At 42.2% G+C, this 21,958-nt stretch overlaps 1 protein-coding gene across 1 annotated transcript in view; it reads right to left on the bottom strand.

Annotated features, from left to right (window-relative positions):
• LOC309552099 (teneurin-2-like) overlaps positions 1–21,958 on the bottom strand; it is a 1,659,581-nt gene that overhangs the window by 14,101 nt on the left and 1,623,522 nt on the right. The window lies entirely within an intron of this gene.

Below are 21,958 nucleotides of genomic sequence, written 5' to 3'. Positions count from 1 at the left end.
AAATAGTAAAAAACTAGTGCTGTTTGATTTTTATTAAGCTTACATTTGGGCATGCCCATCCAGAATATCTTTACAGTAACACTGTAAACTTAAGAAACCTGACAGTGTTATTTAAAGTGGTTGTAAACCCACTTTAAAGACGTTTACCTATAGGTAAGCCTATATTAAGGCTTACCAATAGGTGCAATAAATATCTACTAAACATGCACCGTTTAGGAGATATTTACAGTGCATGCACCCGATGATGTCATCGGTGCATTCGCTTTGAAGGAATGGCCACCCGTGCCATTCCTTCAGAGCCCTGTGCCATAAACGGCAGCTCCCGCGCATGTGCGGGATTGATGTAATCGCGCCTTTGGCCAATCAGATGGGCGGAGGACACGATCCAGGAACCTGCTGCTGAGCGGGCGGCCCTGCGGGGGGCTTCATTTTTAGGTAAGTACTTCATAATGAGCTAGTATGTGATGCATACTAGCTCATTATGCCTTTGTCATTACAGGTTTTTGTTTTCACATTTTTTTCAGAGGGTTTACTTCCTCTTTAAGTTTCAATTTTTTTATTCTGTACTGATGGAATAATCACTTAACCCAAATGTCTGAGCTAAGATGGGTGACATGCTACAGCTGTTAAGGCTGACTATACACTATACAATCTGATTGTACAATCTCCTTTAGATCTACCATTCTCTATGAAAGTACAAGTGTCTTCCTGATTGGATACAAATGCAATGAATTATTTGGATAAGTCCTCATATTGCATAGTTTTGGTAGTCTAACCACTTGCCGTCTGCTCACGTTGAGCCTACTGCGGCAAAGTGGTTCGTTATCATCTGACGACGTAGACCTACGTCGTCAGACACTCCCCTTTCTCGGCGGCGCACGCGCGCCACCGGAGGCTCGCTCCCGCTGTATTCAGTCACAGCAGGTGTCGGGCCAGGGGAGGAGCAGTGGCGATCGCCTCTGCTCTTCCCCGATCGACGGGGAATCGAGTGTGGAGATCCGCCCGCTTGTGTAAACACAAGCGGGCGGATCTCTGAAGTGACAGGCAGGGTCAGATTGCAGGGTTCAGCATAGTTGAACCCTCGATCTGTCCTTGTGTCACACAGTCACCTCCCCCCACACACGTTAGTAAGCACCAGGCATACATTAACCCCTCCCTCTCCAATAAAATTAACCCCTTCCCTGCCAGTGTCATTTTTACAGTAACAGTGCATATATATAGCACTGATTACTGCAGTAATGTCACTGGTACCCCCAAAAGTGTCAAAAATGTCAGTCAAGGGTCCGATATGTCCGCCGCAATGTCGCAGTCCCGCAAAAAAAATCGCAGATTGCCGCCATTACGCATTAAAAAAAACCACCAAAAATTACAGAAATCTTTCCCTTTGTTAGTAAACGCAATAACTTTTGCGCAAACCAATCAAAATACGCTTATTGTGATTTTTTTTACCAAACATAGGTAGCATAAAACAAATTGGCCAAAAATTAAAAACAATTAGATTTTTACATTTTTTTGGGGGGAATTTCATATAAAAAAATGTGAAAAATATTGTTATTTTTTCAAAATAAATGCTTTTTTTTGTTTATAGCGCAAAAAGTAAAAATCGCACAGGTTATCAAATACCACCAAAAGAAATCTCTATTTGTGGGAAAAAAAGGACCTAAATTTGGTTTAGGTACAGCGTCGCACGACCGCGCAATTGTCCGTTAAAGTCGCACAGTGCCGAATCGCAAAAAGTGGCCCAGACGTAAGACAGCAAAATCCTCTAGTGGTAAAGTGGTTAAAGCTAACCACATATGTTACAATCTGCAAAATCTCTTGTAGTGCAAGGGCATGCTTGTCTGGATACAAATACATATCTTTTTTTTTTCAACTAGAGCTATAGTGTCAATTTAAAATTAAAATAAAAGGTCAATGTGGTGTCTCCTTTATCAATAGCATTGCTTGCTGGGGCCCTCCTTAGAGTGAAGCTGGTGACCTGGCAAGCGCGTGCATTTGCCCACCTCCTGTGAAATATTTGTTCTTTGGAATTTTGTGGGAAGATCCCTTTTTCTCAAACCCAAGCTTGTAACCTTGTGTGACTGAGAAAGCTGATTGGTTAGATTAGGTTTGGTTAGGTTAGGTTTCCAGTTGATCTGGAAACACAGCAAATACTTTTATATACTTTTTTGAACTTTGAGACTTTGCTTGTAGGATAGTGACTATGATAGCACATAATTATTACGTGTTTTCTTTTATGCATTTGCGGTTCTGTTTTTTTGGAATGTCATTTAAAGTATGCAAGACACAGTGCTAGAAAAAAAAGCTTAAATTCTTGAGCATTCGGATGTGCTTAACAATACATAACAAAAAAACACAGTAGTCATGTTTTTAATACCACCCCTTAGATTTGGGGACAGCAATCATTTTCTTAATTCTGGATAAGTACATTTTCTGCAGAAAAAAGTCTGTTGATCTGAGAGAAATTTGATATCTTTGTAACTTCCTATGTACTAAACTGAAATCATAAACACTATTTATCAGCCTTCCAATCTATCTTCTGTGAACTACACAACCTGTCTTTCCTATGGAACGAGGAAAGGTAGTGGTGGGGGTGTTTTCATTGACCTGGGGTGACAGCACTACTCCTTCAAAGATACAGTGGGGCGAGTGAGCATTATTATCGTAGAACAGTTAGTATGTTACTGGCAGGAAAAAAGCTAATAAAAAGGTACATTTGCAAATAGAGGAACTTGTGGGACTTTTAGGGGGTTAATATAAACAACAAAAGATTATATTTAAAAGTTCATTATTTAATAATTCACAATGTTAAAAACATTTCACAGTATCTGTATCATAGTTCTGTACATAATATTGTTGTAGTGATTTCCATAGTAGTATAGCAGTGTAAATTCCCAACATGTTTCTCCCTTGACGGCTTCTTCAGAGGAAATGATAGCCACTAATAATCTGGAAGCTATGTAAATAAAACAGAATATAAATAACTAATAACATGCTAGTATCACAAAATTAATTTGCAAACAATAGTTGTTCAATATTCACAGTGTTGGCCCTATTCTGCTTACCCTGTACTATGTCATATATTGAGGAAACAAATCAACAGGTCTCACAGTGGTGCCAAAAATCAGGCTTTTATGTGACCACAGGAGGTACAGAATGACCAAACTGCAGTGAATATATGTAAATAACATTTAAAATATTTTATCCAAAAAGTTATCACATAATAGATTTTAAGATTTATGATTAATTACTTACAATACATATTATTAAAAAAGCCACAAGTGGGCATTTGCACTTCAAAGAAGGTAACAGTTTTTTTTGAGCTATAGTATATAAAAAAAAGATGACATTTAAATAATGACTATCATTGAATCCTGGTTTACTGCATCACATAGCATTCAGTAAGACCAATCATATATATTATGATATAAAGTAAAGTGGTGATCTATTCAACACCACAAGCCACAAGATATATATTTGTACTGCAACAAAAAGAAAGAAAGAAACCTCATTTAATGCAGAAGAAGTGTAGTTTGGTGCAGCATCCTGTGGTTAAATGCTGAACTAGTATTGCTAACAGCAAGAGGTTTCAGTAAATACTTGCCATTCAACTATATGTGCGTGGGAATGCAGGCAAGATTGCCACCTGAGATGGCGGCCTTTTATACCTCCCACCCAGCCAGCTTCTGAAGCAATCTTCCGGTCATTGGTGCAGGCGTCTAACATCCCCCTGCACATGTGCCAGAACTCTGGCACATGTCCCAGGCACTGGGGCTGGCTAAATCAACATGTATATGCATCAGAAAGGTGCAAGGGGATACCACTATCTTTGGCTGCAGGACCCCATCGACTGCATTACAAGGACCTGATGCCCTAACCAGCGCCATCTAGTGTCGACTAAGGTAATAAGGGAATAGATTGCATACAAGGCAAGGGCAGCAATTGCTCCACATAATTAAACTAAATTAAACTAAAGGTTGGTAGATTGAGGCAACCAGGAGACAGTGGCAGAAAAATGGCACTGATGGGAGAACAAATCTCCTGCAAGCACCCTTGGCACCTGAGCGGTAACATTAAATTGCCTAACCAAACCAGACATCACTGAGAAAACTGTTGAATAATTCCCCAACAGTGTGAAAAAAAAATTAAAAAAAATTGGGATAAACTACATATATTAAACAGCTCGCTGGATTTGACCAGCACTGTGAATTTACAATCTCGTCCACATTATCCAAATTATAAAAAATACTATATAACTACCATAGATAAATATTTAATTGAACCCTTGAGAAATTTAAACCACTCAAAGCTAAATTAATTTTAAATTGTTTACAATCTTCACCTATATAATTATATGACCAGTAATGGGGGTCTTGATCCACACTCCCTCCGCGTATATGCATGGGAATGTGTTCCAATGCCACAAATTTGTTCATATGCAAATCAAAGTTGTGGTAAAGGCCTACATGGTGGCTAATCTGGATTTCCATTTTGTGTTTCTTGATGAGAGACACATGGTCTCTCATGCATTTAAAAAATGCCCATTTGGTTTTTCCAATGTAGAAACATCCACAAAGGCACTCCATTAAATAGACTATGCCTGGAGTCTGACAGGTATGTTTAATCAAATGGATTTGACTATTAGGGAGCACTACTTCACACCCATTTAACATAAAATGACAAAAATTACAGCCTACACATGCAAATATGCCTGATTGTAGGGGACACCTTTCATTCTGAACTATATAGTGGCTTTTGACCAGTCAGTCTCTCAAAGAACATGATCGCTTATAGGTAATTTTGGGTCTAGTTTTATTATACTTCTTCATGGTAGAATCAGCTAACAATAGGGGTTATTATTTGCTAATAATGCCTTTCACTTGTTTGTGTTGTTTCCAATATCTCATCATGATTCTCACTGATTGTGAGTCATTTCTAATTTTGGGCGCATATATTTAAGAATGGCGTTTTTGTTCCTTGGCTATGTTAAATGCTTTTTTCAAGCAAGTATGGCTTTAGCCTCTATGGCATAAACACTAGATTTGTAAGAACAGGCTTAGAAAAAATTTGATCTAAACAATGCCTGTTCGCCTGTTCGGTGAACACCTGAGTTTGCAGGCTGTTTAACAAGGGGGCTCCCCAGTAATAAAAACACAGAGACAGTTTTTGACATTTCCTTTATTAAAAATAAAAAAACAATGTCCCCCGATGTAGATCCATCACAAATGGCGAGGAAGCCTCCACTGCTGGACCCAAAAAAATAAAAATAAACACTCAGCCATTAACTAAGAAAAACTGCCATATGCCCGGCTTGCCGTTTGACAGTTCCTATATAGGTAACGGCCGTGCCACCTTGGGATGTCACCTGGTGGCACCACCCTCATCAGGACAAGTGCATGCTGGTTTTGGTACAAAGCACCCCTCATTATGAGGGTATGTGGCCTGGTATGGTTCAGGAGGGGGGGGGAGGGGGCGCTCGTGCATTTGGTGCAGTAAACTGGGATTCAAATAATAGTTATTATTTAAATGTCAACCATTTATATAGCTCATAAAAATCTGGCTGTTACCTCCTTTGAAGCGCAGGTATCCCCTTGTGTTCTTTTTTTTAATATTACCCATTGTGAGCAAGTAATCATAAATCTTAAAATCTATCATGCGATACATTTTTAGATAAAATATTTTAAATTATTTTATTTACATTTATCCACTGCAGTTTGGTCCTTCTGTACCTTCTGTGGTCACATGTAAGCCTGATTTTGGACACCACTGTGAGAGCTGTTGGTTTTTTTCCTCAATATATGACATAGTACAGGGTAAGCAATATAGGGCCAACACTGTAAATATTGAACAACCATTGTTTGTGAATTATTTTGTCATACTAGCATGCTATTAGTTTTTATATTCAGTTTTTTTTTATATAGCTTCCAGAATTTTGGCTATGATTTCTTCTGAAGCAGCCCTCAAGGGTGAAACATGTTGGGAATTTAGACTGCTATACCACTACCACTACAACAAGGTTATATGCAGATTGTGTATGATTTTACTATGAAAAGTTTTTAACATTGTGAATGATTAAATAATGAACTTTTTAATATAATATATTGTTGTTTACATTAAGCACCCTTAAAAGTCCCACAAGTTCCTCTCTTTGCAAGTTTTCTATATTCAGGGATGTGGTTCTGTTAAGCGGAATATCGTTTACCCACATTTACCCACATCTTTAACTAATAAATAGGTAACTAGTGCAGCCAATACCACATTCAAGGACTACTAATTAAAGCTATAGAAAAATTTTGGTTTTGGTTTAGATACACTGCAAAAATAGTTACATAGTACATAGTTACATAGTTGGTAAGATTGAATAAAGACACCAGTCCCTCCAATTCAACCTGAGTGTGTGTTTGTGCACATTTGTGTCACTGTTATTTTCAAAAACCCTGTACAATGTACAGTATTTTCTAAGAAAAACATCTAAGAGGTATTTGAATTTATCTACACTCCCCACTGACACCATCAACTGTGGAAGAGAGTTCCACATCCTAATAGTAAAGAGCCCCTTATGCAGTTTAAGATTGAACCTCATTTTATCCAACCTTATTGTGTGACCATGTGTATTCTTTAGAGACCTTGGGTTAAATAATTTCCTCCCAATGCTAGAATCACCATTTAAAGATCTGCATTTCGCGATCATATCCCCCTCTTAAGGGGTATTTATTCAAATCTGCTTAACAATAAACTAGTTTTACTTTTAGTGATATACTTTTTCAATTGGAAAAATGTCCTCTGCTGTGAAGAAATTTATTTGAAACTGAACATTCCTGTCTGCACTCCCACACATGATTTCAATGTTGTTATATAGTCTGCAATGACATTCTTAAATCAAAACATCAAAAGATAATCTGTTCTTCCCTTCAGTACTAGACTAGATCATACATTAAGCTTTTATATTTTACTACTACCTACCACTTTGCAATAAAAATGTAGCATTGATTTTTGTGTTTTAGAATTGCCCTTCCATTAACACATTTAAATATAGCTTTCTGTGACAGTCTCAGAAAAATACATACACATTGTTAAACAAAAGTGATCTTTTCAAGCGGTTGCATTAATATGGCTTGCTTTTAAAAGGGATACATTCTAATTTTTAAATATACATATTAATAATAAAATAACAACCACCACACTAAAATTATCATTTTTTTTAAATAGAATGAATGTTGGTTTTAGTGCTTCTTTGGGTGGGGTGGGCTTATTTGCTAAAAGATGATTATTCATGAATTGGTAATTGTGGATAATATATATGTATGTATATCCCCCACTCAGCTCCAGTATCCCACCCTCATGAATATGCCCCTATGGGGAAAAAACCTGTTGAAGGGGGTGGGAAAGAGTCTGGCTAGGAGTCATGTGTTACAGTCTGGCTTTGTAAGTTTGCAATACTTGTAATGAATCTTATTAGACATAAAGAAAAATACAGTAGAAGTGTTGCTTATTTGCTTATATCTGCATACTCTGGGGAAGAATGGATTCTAGTAGTTATGCACCCGGGGCTGGTAGACAATCTGTAAGATCACCTGGAGCAGTAATATTTTCTGTATGTATTCAGAATCATGCTTTTATCGCTATAAGAAACAGGAGAATTCCAGTACAACACTAGTATAAATTATTTCTTCAGAATATGTAGTTTTATCTTTCTGACATAAAATGCACATCCCTATATTTGAAGCACAACTCCTTAGCTCTGGAATGGAGGATCATTAATTGGCAGTAAAATAACCACTTGCCACATGTCTCATATCTTTGTAGGATTCTTGAGCATGGCTAAGATGCTTAACCATTTTTTTCTAAAGAAAAATAAATTTGCTTAAAAACTGAATTCAGTGGAGGGCCTAAAACGTCCATTGAGATTGTGATGGAAATCACAGATATCAAACTAGAAGAAATATATCATAAGTAAATTAGATTTCAGTACTCTTGAAAGAAGGCATAAGCCACATATTATTATTAGTGTTCGTTAATTGCCAAGTATCTTGAGAAGAACCTGTTGACAAAAGTTTTATTTACAGGACATTGAAACCAATGTAACACAGATGAGGTGACTGCTTACTAGAGGTTAATCTCAATCTACTGAGTATTTAAAGACCTTTAGTGTAGTTTTGGCCTGAAAGGGGACTTGAGAAAATATCATTATATTTTAAATCCACCACAGCCCAATACACTTTGAAGTAGGCTTTTGCTTTAAGTGATTAAACTCCAAGGCTAACCATTTTTTGTGAGTAGCACAAACAAGAAAAAAATGAGATGTCATAGGAATAAACTATGCAATGTTTTGCCTATACCACCTTTTGTAGTAATATACAAATATAAAGAAAATTGGACTTCTTTGAAATGACATACACATTTACTGTATGCAGATAAACCCTAGACTTTCTACCTCATTTCAAGTTACGTATTCAGTCTACTCATCCTTTTATAATCTCAAAGTGATTTTCATTTAAAACAGCTAAACAGAGATGTAATTATTCTAAAGGGAACTAACACCAGACAATTAAATTTTAAGGTGTTTTTAGATAAAGCAATATTTTCATTTGAATAAAGTTGACACAAAAAAATGTAACCTGTAGCAAGGTTTCACTTGGAAGAGTTGTGCATTTAACTCTGGTTAATTAACACATGTACCTCTATTAACTTTTTAATAATCAGTGTCAAGATTTTCCTGTAGGCATTATTATTTTTAAAAAGATTGTAAATTGTTAAGCTCAGTTCTGTGGAAAATGTATTAATTATTGTAAATAATCAACTGCTCATTTCAAAATCTATTATGTCTTGGTAAAATCCCATTGTTAACCACAGGATAGCCAGTTGTGATCTATTTCTTAACTTTTAAAAGTAGAGTTGGGCATGTAGTTTGGGCTGAGCAAAAGTTCAGCCTGAACATCGCCTGTTCGCCCATTCAGCGAACACTTGATTTTGCGGGATGTTTGCCCGCCAAGTGCCCCCCCCCCAATGCACTGCACGCTGCACAATGCATTCTAAGCCCTGATTGGGCAAAGCTTTGCCTACTCAGAGCACAGTGAAGAGCTGATTGTTAGGAGCATACCGGGAAGCCGGCCGCAGCATCCTTCAAAGCGTATGAGTCATTACCTGTCAATGGGCTTCCCCCCCCCCCCCCCGACAGCTGAATAAAAAAAAAAAATTTCCTGGCAATGGAAAAATGTTTAAAAAAATGTTGTGGGGGTCCCCCCAATCCATACCAGGACCTTTGGGTCTTGTATTGATTTTAAGGGGAACCCCCATGCCAAAATGTTTTTAAAAAAATGGTGTGGGGTCCCCCAAAAATCCATACCAGTCCTTTATCCGAGCATGCAGCCTGGCAGCGCATAGGAGTACCCTGCTCCTGAACCATACAAGGCCACATGCCCTCAATATGGGGGTGTGCTTTGGGGCAGGGGGGCTCTTTCCCACAACCAGGGCTGTAACTATGTAAAATAAAGTGCCAAAAAGAAAACAAAAAACACACACACATTTTTTGATAATTCTTTTATTAAAAATTTTAAAAAAATACGTCCCCTGATGAAAATCCATCATCCATCACGACACCTGTCGCCACCTCCGGATCCAAAAAAATAAATGTTCCGAACGCGACGAAGGCTTAACGCTGACTACTTGCTCTGCCATTAGACAGTTCTTATTTACAGTTTTTGACAATTCGTTTAGTATAGATTAAAAAACAATGTCCCTCGATGTATATCCTTTGTCCATCACGACAATCGCCACCACCACCGGACCCAAATTTTGCTTCCAGATTTCAATAAGTTCCCTGTCCCAAGACCACACAACCACAGCCCAGGGTTGTCGGGAAGAGGCCTTTGCTCCCATCAATATGGATATGAGGTGCTTTCTTGACCTGCCGGGCTGCATGCTTGGATACAAGTCTGGTATGTATGTTATTTTTGGCATGGAGGTCCCATTAAAGGGCTTGGTATGGATTGGGGGGTACCCCCACGTCGATTTTTAAAACATTTTTGCATTTCCGGCAATTGTATTGTAATTTTTATTTTCTTTATAAATGTCAGTTTTGCTGTAGCAGGTTCTATACATGGTACAGATACACCACTTTACAGGCAGACTAAGGGGACCCCAGGCACTATATTTAAAGGAATTTTTAAATTTTTATTATTTCACTTTAGCCACTTCATTTCTGGCCAATTCTGACATTTCACTCCTACATGTAAAAATGCAAGGAAATTATTACACTTTAATTAATTTAAAAAGTCACAATATTTACCCCAATGAATAACATCCCTTGTGACAGCATGGTCCATGACAGGTCCTCTTTATAGTGAGATCTGGGGTCTAAGAGACCCCAAATCTCTCCTCTAGCCTCCCATGCAGCCAATCAGACACAGATCAGTCTGATCAAACAAAGAGGTGGAACCAGAAGTGATGAAATACTCCTCATGCCTGGTTTCCGTGGGCTACAGAGAGAGAGGAATGACAGGAAGTTCTTCTCTTTCTGTTCAATGCAACAGTCACTGCCAGCTGCATCACTCCTTGGCTCCGCACTGGGACAGTAGAGCCTGGGAAAGGTGGTGGTGGCGGCAGGAGGGGGTGGGGCCCCCTTCCCACAGAAGTGATCAAGTGGCTAATTAGCCACTAGAATCACTTCTGATAGAAAGGTGGGAACCAAACAGGGGGTGTTTTGCCAAACTCTATTTAAAAGTAATGCATGGTGTTTTTTTTACATATTTTATTGAATTCATGAAAGTTTGAGTTTGCAATGACACAGGTTTTTGTGCAAACATTTGACTGTTAGCCTTTTACTGAATGGGTGACTCAAATCTCAAAAAGCCTGTTCACCTGGTTGCTGCAGAAAGTCATACACTTAGTGAAATATATATATATATATATATATATATATATATATATATATATACATTATTTCACAAATGTGAGTGCACCCCTCACATTTTTGTAAATATTTTATTACATCTTTTTATGGAACAACACTGAAGAAATGACACTTTGCTACAATGTAAAGTAGTGAGTGTATAGCTTGTTTAACAGTGTAAATTTGCTGTCCCCTCAAAATAACTCAACACACAGCTGTTATTGTCTAAACCCCTGACAACAAAAGTGAGTACACCCCAAGTTAAAATGTCTAAATTGGGTCCAAAGTGTCAATATTTTTTTGTGGCTACCATTATTTTCTGGCGCTGCCTTAACCCCTTTGGACATGGAGTTCACCAGAGCTTCACAGGTTGCCACTAGAGTCCTTTTTCACTCCTCCATGATGACATCATGGAACTGGGGGATATTAGAGACCTTGCGCTCCTCCACCTTCCGTTTGAGGATGCTCCACAGATGCTCAATAGGGTTTAGGTCTAGAGACATGCTTGGCCAGTCCATCACCTGTACCCTCAGCTTCTTTAGCAAGGCAGTGGTCATCTTGGAGGTGTGTTTTGGGTCGGTATGTTGTAATACTGCCCTGCGGCCCGAAGGGAGGGGATCATGCTCTGCTTCAGTATGTCTCAGTACATGTTGGAATTCATGGTTCCCTCAACGAACTGTAGCTCCCCAGTGCCAGCAGCAGTCATGCAGCCCCAGACCATGACACTTCCACCCCCATGCTAGACTGTAGGCTAGACACACTTGTCTATGTACTCCTCACCAGGTTGCCACCACACACGATTGACACCATCTGAACCAAATAAGTTTATTTTGGTCTCATCTGAGCACAGGACATGGTTCAAGTAATCCATGCCCTTAGTCTGCTTGTCTTCAGCAAACTGTTTGCAGGCTTTCTTGTGCATCATCTTTAGAAGAGGCTTCCTTCTGGGATGACAGTCATGCAGACCAATTTGATGCAGAGTGCTGCGTATGACCTGAGCACTGACAGGCTGAGCCCCCACCCCTTCAACCTCTGCAGTAATGCTGGCAGCACTCATATGTCTATTTCCAAAAGAGAACCTCCGGATATGATGCTAAGCATGTGCACTCAACTTTTTCGGTCAACCAAGGCGAGGCCTGTTCTGAGTGGAACCTGTCCTGTTAAACCACTGTATGGTCTTGGCCACCGTGCTACAGCTCAGTTTCAGGGTCTTGGCAATCTTTTTATAGCCTAGGCCATCTTTATGTGGAGCGACAATTTTTTTTCAGATCCTCAGAGAGTTATTTGCTAGGGGGTGCCATGTTGAACTTCCAGTGACCAGTATCAGAGAGTGAGAGCGATAACAGCAAATTTACCACACCTGCTCCCCATTCACACCTGAGACCTTGTAACACTAACGAGTCACATGACACCTGGGAGGGAAAATGGCTAATTGAGCCCAATGTAGACATTGTCACTTAGGGGTGTACTCACTTTTGTTGCCAGCGGTTTAGACATTAATGGCTGTATGTTGAGTTTTTTTGAGGGGACAGCAAATTTACACTATTATACAAGCTGTACATTCACTACTTTACATTGTAGCAGTGTCATTTCTTCAGTGTTATCACATGAAAAGATATAATAAAATATTTACAAAAATGTGAGGGGTAAACTCACTTTCGTGAGATACTGTATATATATATATATATGGATATATATATATATATATATATATATATATATATATATATACACACACAGTGCCTTGCAAAAGTATTTGGCCCCCTTGAACTTTTAGACCTTTTGCCACATTCCAGGCTTCAAACATAAAGATATAAAACTGTATTTTTTTGTGAAGAATCAACAACAAGTGGGACACAATCATGAAGTGGAACAACATTTATTGGATATTTCAAACTTTGTTAACAAATAAAAAACTGAAAAATTGGGCATGCAAAATTATTCAGCCCCTTTACTTTCAGTGCAGCAAACTCTTTCCAGAAGTTCAGTGAGGATCTCTGAATGATCAAAAGTTGACCTAAATGGCTAATGATGATAAATAGAATTCCCCTGTGTGTAATCAAGTCTCCGTATAAATGCACCTGCACTGTGATAGTCTCAGAGGTCCGTTTAAAGTGCAGAGCATCATGAAGAACAAGGAACATACCAGCCAGGTCCGAGATACAGTTGTGGAGAAGTTTTGGATACAAAAAGATTTCCCAAGCTTTAAACATCCCAAGGAGCACTGTGCAAGGGATAATATTGAAATAGAAGGAGTATCAGACCACTGCAAATCTACGAAGACCTGGACGTCCCTCTAAACTTTCCGCTCATACAAGGAGAAGACTGATCAGAGATGCAGCCAAGAGGCCCATGATCACTCTGGGTGAACTGCAGAGATCTACAGCTGAGGTGGGAGACTCTGTCCATAGGACAACAATCAGTCGTATACTGCACAAATCTGGCCTTTATGGAAGAGTGGCAAGAAGAAAGCCATTTATTAAAGATATCCATAAAAAGTGTCGCTTAAAGTTTGCCACAAGCCACCTGGGAGACATACCAAACATGTGGAAGAAGGTGCTCTGGTCAGATGAAATCCAAAATCAAACTTTTTGGCAACAATGCAAAACGTTATGTTTGGCGTAAAAGCAACACAGCTGATCACCCTGAACACACCATCCCCACTGTCAAACATGGTGGTGGCAGCATCATGGTTTGGGTCTGCTTTTCTTCAGCAGGGACAGGGAAGATGGTTAAAATTGATGGGAAGATGGATGGAGCCAAATACAGGACCATTCTGGAAGAAAACCTGATGGAGTCTGCAAAAGACCTGAGACTGGGAAGGAGATTTGTCTTCCAACAAGACAATGATCCAAAACAAAAAGCAAAATTTACAATGGAATGGTTCACAAATAAACATATCCAGGTGTTAGAATGGCCAAGTCAAAGTCCAGACCTGAATCCAATCGAGAATCTGTGGAAAGAACTGAAAACTGCTGTTCACAAACTCTCTCCATCCAACCTCACTGAGCTCAAGCTGTTTTGAAGGAGGAATGGGCAAAAATTTCAGTCTCTCGATGTGAAAAACTAAAAGAGAGACATACCCCAAGCGACTTACAGCTGTAATCGTAGCAAAAGGTGGCGCTACAAAGTATTATCTTAAGGGGGCTGAACAATTTTGCACCCCCAATTTTTCAGTTTTTTATTTGTTAAAAAAGTTTGAAATATCCAATAAATTTCGTTCCACTTCATGATTGTGTCCCACTTGTTGTTGATTCTTTACAAAAAATTACAGTTTTATATCTTTATGTTTGAAGCCTGAAATGTGGCAAAAGTTCGAAAAGTTCAAGGGGGCCGAATACTTTCGCAAGGCACTGTATATATGTAGCAAAGTTTCCAAGCCTGTGGCCTGATGTGGGTCTGCCATTGTTACCGGTTACTTCTCCAGCCCATGTGAGCTGCGACCCTGGCTGTGAGAATTGAGACATTGACAACTCCAGCATCTTTGTTTTGTGGTTTTATTGTAAATAAGGGGATGGGAGAAGGGAATGAGTGGGATACTCCTTAGGCTCAACTAAATACACTTGGGACTTTATCCAAGAAAAATGTCTGTTAAAGCTGCCTTGACGCCAGCCGACGCTAGCCAACACTCACTGACTCTCAGAACACACTGTAACTTAATAGAAGTGCTCAATCCTCGACTTTAAGTCCAGAAGATCCAGGACTGTGGATTATAGAACTACTGACACTGCGGTACTGCAAAGTCACTGACTACTTCCCCTCCAGCCTTGCACTGGCTTGAGGTAGTTTGTTGTAGGTTCCTGTATGGCTGCAACTCTCAACTGACACTCTGTACAATTCAGGGCCCAAACTGCAGGTGCCCCCTTTAACCTTGAACTCTTTGGGGGTTCACTGACTCTTTACCCCCTCCGTAACTTCAGGGTCCTCAACCTAGGTACCCCCTTTTCCTCAGCTAGCTGACACTGGATCCCAGAATCTCTTCCGGAGTGGTCCCCTCTGACTCTAGGCAGATCCCAGGGGCAATCCTCAGTACTCACGACCTGTGTAGGCTTTCCTGGGACTGGACCCCTCTCGCTCTCCGCAGGTTCTCGGCACACCGGATCCCCTCAGCTTAACTCAGCACTCTCTGGATTCCCAGGCGATACCCCAAGACATCCACTTCCTCAGACAGGAGGAGAGACAGCCGTTCTCTCCCTCCTGGGACTCTGCTCCCGCCAAAGACACCGTGTCACACACTTTCCCCAAACGTATATCCACTCCCAGAATCCTTTGCGGCATAATCTGCCTCCTGGGGTAGCTACAAGCTTGAATGTGTCCCCTGATTGGGCTTCCTCCACTACTCTCATAGGAGCCAGTGGGGAGACTTCCCCCTCAGCAAACACATCTGGAACCCATGACACCCTAATTAACAGAAATCCCAGCCCTGCTGTTAGGCAGGCAAGGCCCACTATACGTTTACCTAGCATCTACCTGTAGGGTGCTATATATATATATTGGCACTGATTGGCATCTTTATTTAACACTGATCGGCATCCCTGGTGGCTACGGGTTGGCATTCCTAGTGGCATGGGTTGGCATCCCTGGTGGGCTCTAGTGGGCATCCCTGGTGGGCTCTAGTAGGCATCCCTGATGGGTCTGCACAGATAATCAATGAGCTGATTATTAGCGCAGACCCCCCCCCCCCATCAGGAGAGTCCCCAATCGGCTCTCCTCTACTTGCGCCTGGTCAGCGTGAATGGAGGAAAGCTGATAAATGCCACTTCCTGGTTACGATTTGACCAGCTGTGATTGGTCACAGCTGATCACATGGTAAAGAGCCTACGTCACCGCACCACCGTTTGCCGCTCTGCACGCCCTCGCGGGTGAGCGTAAGTGGCCTATTCTGCTGTACATCATATGATGCCCAGTCAGGATAACTTAACCACTTAAGCCCTGGAGGTTTTGGCTGCTCAAAGACCAGGGCCTATTTTGCTGTTTGGCACTGTGTGACTTTAACGGACAATTGTGCAGTCATGCGACGCTGTACCCAAATAAAATTGAGGTCCTTTTTTCCCCACAAACAGAGCTTTCTTTTGGTGGTATTTGATCACCTGTGCGATTTTTACTTTTTGCGCTATAAACAAAAAATAAACGACAATTTTAAAAAAAGCTACATTTTTCACATTTTTTATATGAAATTCTCAAAAAAAAAAAAAAAACAATTTTTTTTTTAAATTTTAGGCCAATTTGTTTTCTGCTACATATTTTTGGTAAAAAAAATCACAATAAGCGGATTTTTATTGGTTTGCGCAAAAGTTATTGCGTTTACTAACTACGGCAAAGATTTATGTAATTTTTATTGTTTTTTTTTTAACTAGTAATGGCGGCGATCTGCGATTTTTTTTTGTGGTACTGCGACATTGCGGCGGACAGATCGGACCCCTGACTGACATTTTTGACACTTTTGGGGGTACCAGTGACATTACTACAGTAATCAGTGCTATAAATATGCACTGTTACTGTAAAAATTCACTGGCAGGGAAGGGGTTAACTTTATTAGTGATCAAGGGGTTAATTGTATCCCTAGGGGCGTGATTCTAACTGTCAAGGGGCGTGGCTTGTGATGTAACCACAGAGACATATGATCCTACATAGCAGGATCGTATAGTCTCTGCAATTACACCAGGGAGAATGACAGGCGGCTTTGTTTACATTAGCCGCCTGCCTTTCTCCCTCTCCAGTGGGGAATCACGAGTGACCAGCGGCTCCGATTTCAAGGCATGTCAGGGAACGAGCGGGCCTGGGAACGCACCTCGCTCGCCCCCTAGAGGCTCGTGGGCGAGCGACATACCGATACGTCCCTTTGCCCAGGAGTATATGTGCTTGCTGCGGTCTGCAAGTGGTTAAACACTTTGCGGCCGTTATTCTGCTACATGGCGGGCGGGAAATGGTTAAAGCCCTTTAAGGTGGCATCCCACCTTAAAGCTGTGGGGTGAAGTGAGCAGTACTTTTCATCTTGAACCTGTCAATAGAAACCATGTAGCCAGAAAGCTTTTCCATGTAAACCTTCCCTTCAGGAGGAAGTGTATGGACCTTTCCCAATTGCTGGAATAATACCAATGGCATCCCTCCTCCAGAGGAATGCTGGGACTATGCTCTATCCACTGCTAGGGTATGAGAGCATGAGTCTTACTCTCTATTCCTTCCTCTCTTATTGCAAGAACTGTTGTAACTTGTATAAGTAAGGTGCCTTCATTATCTTGTGCAGCTGGTTCCCCTCTGGCTGCATGATCTTCTGTCCACTCTCCCCCTTCTGCTGTGAGACAGAGAGGCTATTTCTCTTTCATTCATCGATGGACACTGCGCTCCATAAATCATAACTAGAGGGTTATATTGCCTCCTCCAGGAGTAGGACTAGGCAGAACAAAAAACACCTGGCTACGCCCATGGGCCATCCTCAGGTGGTATATAACCCCCCTCTCTGCCCTAGGTAATTCTTTTTTTATCTGTATAGTCAGGAGTAAGGACCTAGTCTCCCGGCTGGGATCTCTGGTCCTAGCAATTTTCTCCTTCCTTACATCTTTTTTTTTTTCTTCGGAAGATCTACAACCAACTCCCGGGCTGGGTGATGGGCTGGATAATCTAGATCCAGTGGTAACCCCAGCCCAGCCAGCGAGTGCATGCAGATCACAGCTATGCGCTAGGTCGGCCTTGACATAGCCTCATGGATAGAGGCTGGCCCGCGAATTAAAAATCTCACAGGGTCGCATACGAGCGGGCTTGGGTCTGAGTTGCAGCGGTCCCTTGGCCGACAGCTTCCCTACTTCCGTGGAGAGGAGTTCTGTCTTGAGCGTTACCAGCACCATGGAAGGGTAAGTACAGTCCCCCCTCTCCCCTTTTGGTGGTTTTCTTTGGGGTGGATGGGGGTAACCTCCAGGGATGGTCGGACTTGCCTGCATGTTCCTTCCTCCCATTCCTAAATCTCTCACTGAGCTGGGCTTCCCCCACTCCCATCCCCCCCTGTCTGGACCTAGAGTCTGGAGGGGGTCCCAGGGCAGAGAATGCAGCAGAGACCCTTGGGGTCTCCACCACTATCCCCACTCTGGACGGGTCCTGGGATAGTTTGTGTCCCACCCTGGTAATCTGGAGGAGTCCAAGTGTAGGAGACCCCTAGGTGAATGTCCTGCAGTGTGGGTATAGTGCAGGGGGGGGGGGTCCTAGTGCAGAGACTGGTGCAGAGTGCACAGCAGAGTCTCCCCTAAATGTGTGTCCTACCTTCAGGGGGGGTCCTTTTGCAGAGAGTACAGCATTGCAGAGTGTGCAGGAAAGATCCTGGCAGCATGCTTAAGTGTTTGTAGCTCATGGTGGCCATTTTCCTTTAGTCTGGCTGGTCTCTGGTTGTCGACCATGTTTGTGTAGTCAGATGATGTCACGGGGGCCATTTTTCCTTAGTCTCGGAGATGCTGGAGACAACTGAAGACTTATGGGGATGCCTAAGCTCCTCCTCTTCCTCCCTAGTTTCCTCTTCCTGTGCCAGGGACATATTAACAGGGATAGCGTCCATGATGATGCTGGGTTCGAATTCTCATTGCCCCTTTCGGTTGGTAGGATGAGTCTTTGGGGGTCCCTGTTATCTCTCTCTCAGCTGAAAGGTACCCTGAGCCTTGAGGGGATCCTTTTACTAGTGCTAAAAGACTATTTTTGTACCGGAAGGCCTTCCTTTCTGTATGGAGCCTCAGGGTCACATCTCCCAGACATGGAGATGGCAGGTCCCTCGGAAACCCCAGCTTCCCATGGTTGCACTGACGGCGGTCCTGCAATCCTTAGTGTCCCGGGTGGAAGTGACATGTGGGCAAAGGCCCAGGAGGAAGCGCCCCCGCCTTCCCCTGCTCAGTCTGTCTCATCTGGTTCAGAGCCGGATGAAGTCTTGGACACGGCCCGTCCAGGGGGACTTAATATCACACCCCCTGATCCATCAGATAGGGAGGATCATTCCTCAATGCTCGCAGCAGTGAATGTGCATGCTGGTGCATGCTGGTAGATGCACTTATCACTGCAGTGCATGAGACTTTAAAAATGGAGGATGCGGCTGATGTAGCCACAGATGTGGCTGTGTAGTTTGGTATGCATAAGTCACATCATACTCCAAAGTTGTTTCCTTATGTGCTTTATTTTGACAGGTTTTCCTGTAAGCAATGGGAACAACCAAAGTTACTCTGTGTGGTCCCCAAACGTTTTGCTGTACGATACCCTTTTGAGGAGTCACTTTCTAAAAAAGTGGACTAGTCCACCAGTGGTGGACCCTCCTATTTCCAGGTTGAATAAAGAAACCATGATCCCAGTAAAGGAATCCCCGTCCTTTAAGGACCCAGCTGACAAGAAAGGGTAGGGTGTGGCACGCAGCATGTTTACTATGGCTGGTTCGGCATTGCGGCCAATCTTTGTCTCAGCCCTGGTGTCCCAGACCCTAACTGAATGGACCAAGCTTTTGTGCCAGGACCTGGGGGGGTGAGCAGGTCCCTGCTGCTTATGTTGATTTAGCAGACTAGTTGGTCCATGGGCTGCAGTTTATTTGTGATGCAGCTTTGGATACAGTTCCTGTGCTGTGCTTTCTGTTTCAGTGGTGGTGGTGATTAGGCACGTGCTTCTTCACTGGTTTCCTGCCCCGTGGATTTCTTTGGTGAACCTCAAAGAGATTCGCAAAATGCTTCTTTTGGGGTACCCAGAAAGGGGGACAGAACTTGTCCTTTTCAGGTTTTTTTAGGTCCTGAGTCTCCTTGTGCAGATTTAATTCCTGAAAAGGTTCAGGTGATGTCTGAACTACCTTAGGTTCCCCCTATCCCTATCCAGGGAATTGATTTTCCTAGGTCTGATTCTGTTTCTGACCACGGTGGTCCTTCCTCTGCACAAACTTCAGGGACCAGAGGGCCATTATTCACCTGCTGCTGTCACACAGATAGTTCGCTCTCCCATTTTGCATACACGTTCTGAGTCTGGAGGTAGCCATCTTCAAGACAAGTTCTGTTTGCACAGTCCTACATGCAGCTCCTTTAGCAGGTTCAGCTCCACAGTAGGATACAGAGGTTCGTGATGAGGTCACGGGGTTCTCTGAAAGATGCCACGGGCATCCAAGGGCCACGGTAAGGACACTATCATCCTCAGCTAAGGCTTCTTCCACAGTTCCTGTAAGGAATCAAGAGGGAGAATCTTCCAATCATTCTGGTGGCTGTACTCTTTAGTTCCTACCTTCATTCAGGGGGTTCGACATCTGGCTCCACCTGTATGGTCTCTGTTGCCGCCATGGGATTTAAATTTAGTACTTTCAGTTCTCCAGAAACCTCCATTTGAGAATATTCGGGAGATTCTCTTGTCTACGTTATCCCAGAAGGTGACATCCTTGGTGGCTATTAACTCAGCTCGCAGGGTGTCAGAATTGGCAGCATTATCCCGTCGCAGTCCCTATTTAGTGGTCCATAGGGATAAAGTGGTTCTTCGTCCCTGTCCATCATTCCTGCCCAAAGTTGTCTCTGACTTCCATTTGAATGAGGACATTGTATTGCCTTCCTTGTGTCCCAAGCCGGCTTATCCCAAGAAATTTGCCTTGCATACCTTGGATGTGGTTCATGCGATTTGCATGTATCTGGCAGCTACTGAGTCTTTTCGGAGGTCAGACTAGCTTTTTGTGGTTACCGACGGACCAAGAAAAGGGCTCGCCATTTCTTCGGCTACCATCTTTAGACAGATGGTGACTCGGGCCTATTCCATTAAAGGTCAGGTTTCACCTTTCCCTGTCATGGCGCATTCTACTCGGGCGCTGAGTGCTTCTTGGGCCTTCCATCATCAGGCTTCAATATCGCAAATTTTCAAGGCGGTCCCTTGGTCGTCCGTGCATACCTTTACTAAATTCTATAAGAGAGATACTTTGGCATCTGCTGTTGCTTTTCAATGTTTTACAGGCTGCTGTTTAAGAGGGGCTGGTCCCTCTTGAGGGGTGTTTTTCTTTAAACCTTTATTTTACAGACAGGGCTCCTGTGACCCGGTTAAGCCTCCTGTGTCCTAGTTAAGGGCTCTTATGTTTAGCCTTGGGTTATTTTCCCCACCCCTCATTTTCCTTTTGGCACTGCTTTTGGAGATCCCACTAGTTATGATTTATGAAGCGCTGTGTTCGTCGATGAACGAAAGAGAAAATGGGATTGTTGAACTTACCGCACAATCCATTTCTTTAAGTTCATCGACGGACACTCCACCCAGCCCTCTATGGAGTTCTGATACTCCTAATACTGCTTGCTACTAACTAAACTGATTACCTAGAGCAGAGAGATGGGTTATATACCAGCTGAGGATGGCCCATGGACATAGCCAGGTGTATTTTTTTCTGCCTAGTCCTACTCCTGAAGGAGGCAATATAACCCACTAGTTATGATTTATGGAGCGTTGTGTCCATCGATGAACTCAAAAAAATTGATTTTACGGTAAGTACAAAAATCTCATTATCTCACCCTCCCTGGCTGTAAACAGAGAAGGCTGTGTGAAATACCCACTCACCCCCCCCTTCCTCCTGGCAGCAGGAGGGCCCATAAGGAGGATTCTGGACAACACAGCAGCCACATGGGATGCTGGGATATGTAGTCCCGGAATGGCACTGCACAGGGGTAATAAATACGGTTAAAAATGAAAATGCTCAGGATTCCCTACACACCAGAAGAGGAGAGGAAAGAACTTTGCCTGGGCAATTCAGCAGTAGGGATGATCAAACTTTTGAAAAGTTTGGTTCGACCAGAACACCCGAACTTCCCGAAAGTTCGGGTCCGGATTCCAGAACCCCATTGAAATCAATGGGACCCGAACTTCGGTAATCAAAAAATACCATTTTGAAGCCCTAAAACCCAATAAATGCCCCTAAAAAGTGCCTAGGGTTCTGGGTCATGCCCCCAGGGACTATTAATCACACAAAAAAAGTTCTTAAAAATTGTCGTTTTTGATAGAAAGCCAAGTATCGAAAAAATTATTGAAAAAAAAAAAAGATTTCTTTGGATTTAGTGTCTGGGGGGGTCTAAAAGGTATACCTGTGAAGTTTCAGCTCTGTAG

This window comes from Pelophylax lessonae (genome assembly GCF_965119305.1).
Source record: "Pelophylax lessonae genome assembly, chromosome: 4".
In the NCBI taxonomy this organism is placed as follows: Eukaryota; Metazoa; Chordata; class Amphibia; order Anura; family Ranidae; genus Pelophylax; species Pelophylax lessonae.
Note: the sequence above shows the minus strand (reverse complement) of the source record. Positions and strands in the feature narration are given on the sequence as shown.